Consider the following 9,039-nt stretch of genomic DNA (forward strand, 5'->3'; position numbering starts at 1 on the left):
GTAGAAAGAAGCTTTTGTTGAGTGATTTTGATTGAATTCATTTAATTTGTTTATTTCCTTCACTACGCTCCTCGTGGGGAGTTGCTGCCATCCATCAATCATCTAACAGACGCCAGAGCCAATTTTGTTGTGTTCTAAAAAGGGATCTCTTGAGAAAGATGTATTACTTTGGATACAAGTAAATTGATATATTGCATTTCACAACAATGACTTAAGAGAAAACAATGTTCAATAAAAGTTCTTGATCTTCAGGAGCATATTTCCACTTAAATGAGAACCAGTCCCCCCCTGTGCTCTCAAAAGAGGGACCCCATTAGTCCCCGCTTTTACTGACACTGTACCAGGCAGAGTCTGAAGCACAGACACAGACACCTCATATATCACAGTCTCTCTGAGAGCCTGTGGCTTTAGTTTCAGGAGCACTCAGGCCCCTGAGAGGCCGGGGGCCAGTCTGCCTCAGTGTGGTATTAAAGCCCGTGCAGCAACAGGATATTGAGCTTCCTCTGTACGTGAAAAGAATACATCACCTCAGCCTACACAGGATGACTTATGTGCAGTCCGTCCCGGGGGGGGAACAGAGTCGAGTGTAGTTTGAGGGCGATAGAGAAAAGATTCTGTGTGGGATAAAAGATTGTAGAAATTCTTTGTGGCTTATGATTTTTAAAGCTTTTGATAAAAAAATTTAAACATTGTCAGTTTCACAATCGTTACAGACGCATGTTGTTCAGCCAACATGTTGTTTTTTTTCAAACCCACAGGACTTTATTTCAGTTCTAGGGGTGATCCCAAAGTTTCCAAACATACTAAAGCTGTCAGACTAGATTTGGGGTAAATGTGTACGAATCGATATTTCAATTTAATGGAACAGTGCAGACAATAAAAAACATGAAGTCATTTCAAAACAGAACCATCTCATGGACGAGAGATGGTTTCTGTTTATGAGCATTTTATTTTACTGGTGAGTTGACAGTATAAAGAGAGCTGACAGGAAATGAGTGGAGAGAGATGGGGGATGCAAGAAAAGTCCCCAGCCGGACTCAAGCGGTGAACGTTGTGATGATATAGTCTGCACCTTAAACCCATAGGACACAATAAAAGCTTTAAACTTTGCTTTGTTTTGCAGATTTCTTTCCCTAAAAATACAGTGATTGCGGAATGTGTGGTAAATACATACAAACGCATTGTTTGCATTAGATGGAAGTTCTCAGAAATGCTCTCATTGTTTGATACCGTTTACTTCCTCGAGATAAAAATGTTGGCACACACTTTGTTTAATGTGAACCTGGACAATGAGACTTGACCCACCGGCCCGTCCCACATTTCAAATCTGAGGGGCTCTTTCTTCCAAATGTTTAGTCTGCTGGTGGGACTGATTATCAAGAAGCAAAGTTCACCAAGTTAGCATAATTATATGAAATCCTGCACTCCGGCCCCTGATTTTTCAATTAGCATACATATATCTCCCTCTTGCTGAGCATGAAGCAATTTCAAAGTAGTATCAGGTGTCTCTGAAGGGCCAGCGACCTTGACGTGATCGCAATGTATATTTGAATATGATAATTTTAATGAACCACAATCCTCAACCTAAAGTTTGAGTTTCTACATGCAAACTAAAACATCTGGTCCTGTCATAGGATCTTGGCCCTCAGGACATTTTCTGACTGGAACAGCCCCAGAAGGCTTCCTCTTACCTCCATGCCAAGAATAAATATGATCCAAATCATCCACAAACCTCAGCAGAATTCCCGCACATGAGCCAGTAGGGATACGCTATAACTTCTGAAACAATCAAACCTTCATTTTTATAAGTCTTATATGTGTTTTAGAGGGTGTATCACACCTTTGGTAGGGTTAAGATGGCACTGAGGAAATAAAAATCTGAGTCATAACAGAGAGGGTCAGTGCTGCCTTATATGGTGGAGGCCAGAGGTCATCAGAGGATCAGGTGTAGGCCGTTTGTTCAGTAACCTGACAAAACGGTTTTCCAGAAAGGACAATAGGGTTTAAACATTTAAGAGAAACGAGGCTACAAAGCTTTGATTGATATGTGTCTTAATCTTGACATGCAACACATATTTGCTTTGCTTAGTCCCTTAATACATCCATTATTAAATATCACTAATACATGACATCTTGTTTGTTTAATCTGTACATCCAAAAAGAAGAAACATGCTCAGCAGATTATATGCTAACCAGGCTCGCTGTTTCCCCCTGTTTGCAGTCTTTATGCTAAGCTAAGTTTACTGATGGCTTGCTGTAGCCTTACATATTTACTACAGTTTTGTATGGAATAGGACATTAAAGAGAGTTGAGGGGATGAAAAGATCAATACCTTTATCATGTCTCTGTGTTAACTGGAGAGAGAGCTGGGATGCAATTAGCTTAGCTTAGCATAAACATTGGAAGCAGACGGGAACAGATAGCCTGGTTTTTCTAGATGAAACAAACAAGAAACCCGTTAGTTAGTAAAAGTTCAACGCAGTCATGAGAGTAGTAATCTTATTTAACTCTCTGCAAGAGAGCAAAAACATGAGATACATTTGTATGTGTCCCAAGACGGGAAATTCAGGTGTGACAGCAGCATGAAAACAGAAATAGGTAAAATGGAAAATAAGAATAGCCTTAATCAAATAAGAGGTATATACAACTAGCATAAGAAACAATACACAAACTATACAAGAATGAGATATACAAGAGCTTTTTAAGACAAAGTAACAAGGTGAGTTAATAAATAAATAAGCACAACTCTCAAAATATGGAAATATTCCTTTTAGATGCAGAGGATAGACTCTTAAAAAAACATACAGGTGAAACTAAGTCAAGGAAGCTGAAATAAATGTATAATACTTGGATCCTGAATATAATTCAATCATCAACCCTGCTTGTTAAGATCTTTTTTTATCCATGACAGAGTTTTTTCTAAGCTTTATGTCTGAGTGAACATGTCCCGGCGTCTGTCCTGGTACTCTGTTATTAAAGTTTCATTATTTCAGCACTCTGCCATCGCCGCCGACATCAAAGGAAGACCGGGCTGGTTTGTGTTCACTCTCTGCAGTATTGACATCCAAGACAGTAATGCATGCTCCAGCGCTTCAGAGCACAAATCAATTCACGTCTTAAGTGAAACCTGCAGGAGAGACTCACTTCAGAGTCAGTGGGGAGCCAGACAAACATAATGATAGTGGTTTTGCCATAAAACATGATTACTTAAGTCTGGTTTATAATTGGGTCATGTTGTTTTAATAAGTCTAGGACGGAGAGGGAATCCAGCAAAGCACTTACACTTACTAGGTTTGCTTTTATACTCCGAGTAGAAGACATTTTTAACCAAAGAGAAAAATAGAAAAGAAAGAGATTTAAAGTTACTTTGAGCGCTGTGTAGTGTGTTACGGTGGTGAGTGATGGTTTACACCCACATCCTTATGAACCACACACACACACACACACACACACACACACACACACACACACACACACACACACACACACACACACACACACACACACACACACACACACACACACAATAGAGCCTGTGGACATGCTGAAGATCACAGCTGTGTGTGAGATGTCTACAGCTGCACTTTGAGGTTGTGTGAGAGAAAAGGAGGGTCGGTTGGTTTAGTCTCCTCTTTATTCCAGTTTGTTCACAATCCATGTACACATGGCTGAGTTCACAGGTGCAACCGACTCTCATCAAACACTGACCTCCGTAAAGCAATAACACTCTCTTTTTGTTAACAAGAAGCTTTCTGTGTTCCTTGTGATAGATTTCTCACTTCGTTGAGTGGTGGGTGCACAGACTAAATAATACAGAGATAGAAGGTTGGTTTATCAACCTTCTATCTCTATCTATCTCAACCTTCTATGGCTTTGCGCTAAGGTCAGCAGTGACAATGTTAAAATGCAGATTAAAGCAGGTATAATGGTTAAAAAACAGGAAAAGGAGACGTTGTTTTTACCCTTAAAAATATATATATATATTTTCTTTGCAGGTAATGTTTAACATGTTCGCTATCCTAGTTCATCATGCTAGCATGCGTCACCTTGGATTTGGTAAATTGTGATGGACATTTTTCACTATTTTCTTACATTTTATGAACAAACTAATTACAATCTCATCACTTTGTAATATTTTAGAATTTTAAAATTAAGAAAAATACAAATCGATAATTTATGTTTACTTTTAAGGACAACTTCACCACTGACTGATATGAACGTAATGAGGAACATCAGTATAAGATATTTGTCTTTTTCCTGAAATAAATGTTAGTTTTGTACCTGTATAAAACAACATTGTTTTGCTCTCTGTTTATGTTCACCAGTTACTTCGTATCTTTTCTCTAAATGCAGCTTAAATCAGACGCCATCAGCTGATTGGCAGACTTCACCAACATCAAGGCTTACTCCGGTCTGTGATGTATCACCTGTCACCAAATTAACATCCAGGCCGGCACTATAACTATATTAAACCAGGATCTAAATGGCCAGAGCTTTGAACTGAAGAAGCACAGCCTGAACCCCTCCCTGGTAATGTAACATCAAAGACGTGTGGAGCATATGAGCTTCATTAGAGGAGGAAAAAAAGAAACCTTATATTATTGAACCATGAAGGATACATGAAGTAACACATGCTCTTATTATCATACAGAGATTTACGAACATGCAGGAACACACAGAGGACACTGCTGGGAGGAAGAGCATGCCACCACTGTTCTCAGTGACCCCTGCTTCAAGGCAAAGTAAAGTATGCAGGAAATGCTTCATGGTGACTTCCTGGCCTGCTTTAGAGATTTGAGAGAGGAAGTTGTTCAGGAAGCAGAGGAGGAAGGAACGAGGTATGTCAAAGACAGACGGACAGTAACTTGCTTACAATACTAAGAACATGTATGATATTTAAAGTGCAAAATATTTTTCAGAGGAGTTGATGGAGACCAAAATCAGAGCTAAAAAGAGAATGAATATAGCACTTTATCAAATGTTTTTGTGCCACCAAGTGGCAAAATGATAAAAGCAGATGCTATTAGCACCCAGGTGACAAAAGCCATCAATACTAGAGCTAATATTTCTATTTAGAACCGGGTGTAAATCTTTCTTTTTTTTTTTTTTTTATAGCTGATTTCTGTTGCCAATTATTAACTTGAAAACAAAATATCTCTTTTAATCATTAGTTCGGTCCATTATGAATCAACAGCACAAAATATTTAGCGACCAGGCTAACTCATCTGAATTCATGACTACACAAATAATATGAGTGAGTTGGGATCAGTTCATTGTTAGTTTAGTGGGATTTGTTGAAATAAGGAGAACACTAAGTATTATTTGAAAGTGGCTGTTCGACACACTCATATAACATGCTGTATATGTAGGTGTTAACATGTTCACTAGACAAATTATCTACTTTTTTTAGAGATTATTTTGGTGCAAATAATCCTCTTATTTTAGGATAGGATCAGGCCAAGTAACACCAGATCAGACCATGTTGTCACGAGATAAATTAACATTAATATAAGAGATCAGAGGAATAAAGAAAAATATGTTTTTTCACATTTGTTACTGATATTTAAATTGGTTTGAGTTCTTGGCCTGCTGACCATGCACACCTGCAGCCTTTCCTCCGACTGGTAGTTATCCTACCAGCTGGCCTGCATGGAAATGTTTCCTGTGTTTACCAGACACACACACAGACACACACACACACACACACACACACACACACACACACACACACACACACACACACACACACACACACACACACACACACACACACACACACACACAGTGTTGCTCCATAGATGCTTTTCAAATTTTACAATGGCAATGTTAGTTTTTCCAAATAGGAAGCTGGCACTGGAAGTCTTGGGTTCCCGCTGTATGATTATCTTATTGAGTGACATACTTTCCTTCAGGGCAGCATGCACTGGCAATTATGGACGATCTGCTTTTCCCCCAAAGTGCAGATGCTAAGGCCGGATGAATGCTGCGCTTTGTGTTACTATTGTTAACTGGTGAAATATGAAACTTGCTTCAAATTGATGTGAAGCGGTGTAAAGTTGCATTAAAGGGCCACCTGATTTTGTAGCCATCTAAGTGAGCTATCGTTCATTTTTACACTGCACTTGAGGAGTAGACAGTAGCAGTTTACTGGGAATGCTGTGCTGGTCTTATTGGTCTTGGGGCGGCGGTCCACACCGCACAGAGCTGAGGTGTTCCTGCTTTCCCGCCGGCAGACGCCCCAGAGACACGCTGTCACAAACAACCGTGGAAGTTTCTCACACTGTAACCCAGTATTCCCAGGGAAAGGCCTTTGAGAGGGGGATCGTTTCCGCAACAACTACACCACTTTGCTGCGCCGCTCCCGAGGAAGCCGAGTTCCTGCAGCTCCAGCTGAACAGGGGCCCCCCTCTCTCTCTACTCTAACTGGGGCCCGTGCAGCCTGCTGGGGAGAAAAGCAAATGCTCAATAGAGCCTCTCATGTATCAGTTACCTAAAATATCAAACAGCTCGTAAGAGGGCGGTTGACTTGTTTGTTTGACTTTGGTGGTCAGAAAGATTTCTGGCAAAAGTCAAGAGATGTGCAAATAGTGAGAATAAAGTTATTTACCCCACAGGATGTGTGAGGTAAGCTGGGTCATTTGTCATCTGAATGACTTATCTCTACCGCAGTTCATCGCCCGGGAAATTCAACTCTATGCTGCACAATACAGTCAGACTATTAAAAGAGCAAAGAGTAAATCTTGTACAGCTCCTGAGGTGAAAGAAAGACAGAGCTTTGGTGCCGCTGTGACGATAAAGGACACGGTCAGGGTTCAGTCACTTTAGATTCTGAGGTTAAAAGCTGCCGTTTTTGGCGCAAAAACACTAACATGCATTTGAAATACATTATTTTGTCTGGGCTGAGATCTGCATTTGTGTCTTACTGTGTCACCATCACAGGCAGGATGTCCAGAAACAATGCAAAGAGCTTACAAAATGGGACTCCTGACAAGCTCTGAAAAGCCCCACCGGGACTCTTTAGGCTGTGGGTGAGGCAGAGGGAGCAGCTTTTGTCATGATAACTACGACTCTGAACTTTTGACACACACGTAGGATGGAGGGTGTTAATAAAAAAGGGTGATTTGCCAATGTGCTGATGAGGGTGTGAGGAGAATTTAAAGGAATCCACGAGCCTATGCAGAAGTGAGAATTTGTAATACTAACAACGAGACCAGTGTAACGTCATTCTACATACGTGCTCCATAACCGCACCCAACGACTTCAGAGGTCTGATTTACATAAAAAGCCAGGACGGGGTGAAAATGGCAACGTGATCAGTGACAAAACCAAAGCCCTTATTACTAACCCTGTGTGCTCCCACTCTTGGAAACTGTGACCCAGCACTGAAACGGCCTGATTGTCAGCAGACCGCTCTGTGAGTGCAGCAGCTCTTTGATACCAGGAACTGGGGGTTAAAGAGGAGGGGCGGGGAAGGGGGCCACAAAAGCCTTCTGTTTCAGCCTGGGAGTGGGGTTACCTGCTCCGCTCTCTGCGGTGGGGTCTAATTTCACACGTATCATGTGCATGTATACGCATATGCATGCACATCCAAGTGCAAACCCTCACTTTCACACACACAACACACAGCTGCAGCAGGACTTTGAGGCGTGAGGAGTGTGCATGTAGTTCCTCGGGGGACAAATGAGGTTTGTTTGTCAAGCATTCAGAGCACGACACCAGGACAAAAGCAGCCACATAACCGAAGTACTGGGTGACAGATAGTCATTGTTCTGTAGGAAATGACATAGACAAGCTGCTGGAAGATGTTTCCTGCTAAGTTAGGGTTCTTTCTTTATGTGAACTAGGTCTCTTTCTTGGTGGGAATAACTTTAGCAGCCAGTTTAACAGCTGCAGCACCTTCACTGAAATACGGAAAAATGAGCAGTGAGTTTAAATGGACTGGGATACAAACGCTCTAAAATAACTATATAAATTAAATAAATCAACACACACATTTTATGCCTAGTGAGATGATATAGATTGAGATCAGAACGCTGGTTTTGACTATTTTACCATGTTTTCAGAAATCTATGAAAGGCAAAAAGATTATTGGATGACTAATCACTGGCAGATTAATAAAAAAAACCTCATAATAAATAAAACTTATAATAGCATGCAGTAGGAAAGTGTGTTTGCTCATGAAGGACGTGGGGGAGGAAACAATCGTAGCACTACATCAACAGGAGGTTAGAAAAGTCCAGTGGCTAGAAGACATAGACAAATCTGAGGGAACAAAAGCCTCAAAGGTAAATGATCTGCAAGAAGTTGTGAAGCAGGACCCTCCCTGTTCCTCAGACAAACTCAACGACAATAATGTTCATCATAAATAATCAGAGTCCGAACTGTGTCTAGCCACACCCATTATCTCTTTCTCCAACCTCAGGGATAGAATTTCTGATGGATGGCGTAAAGTAACAAACTATCACCAGTGAAATACCAACACTACGTTCTCACAGGAATAAAACAAAGTAAATAATCGTATAAATAAATACACAGAGTAAAGTGTTGTAACAGTAATTCAACAGTTGCTAACAACTACATTCCACTAAATCCTAAACCAAATGTAATAAAAGGAGTTTCTATGCTTTAACACAGGCATTTGGGGAGTAGGTAAGATTGTCAATGTTCATGAGGACGAAGATCTGTCAAAACTGTGGATTCAACAATGACTGTTAAGCTGTTATAGAACTGTGCCATGGCCGAATACTAAATAAAACTAAAATTGGCCTGCTACAATTAATATCTACTAAGTGTTAGTTCTTAATTGTAAAATGCAAATTCTTCCAAGGAAATGAACCAAACGTCCTCACAAATGGCTAACAGTGACAGGATCCAAAAAGTATTTAGTGCCATATTTTGCAAACATCAAGTGCATAGATCTAGTATTTTATTTTTCAATCAATTATATTTGTTAATTTTCTCAGTATATGTTCCATCAGAGCAGGAAAAGCACAGGAGTCATAACATTACACAACAGACGGGAACAATGCAGACACACTG

Source organism: Anoplopoma fimbria, chromosome 6, assembly GCF_027596085.1.
Source record: "Anoplopoma fimbria isolate UVic2021 breed Golden Eagle Sablefish chromosome 6, Afim_UVic_2022, whole genome shotgun sequence".
Classification (NCBI taxonomy): domain Eukaryota; kingdom Metazoa; phylum Chordata; class Actinopteri; order Perciformes; family Anoplopomatidae; genus Anoplopoma; species Anoplopoma fimbria.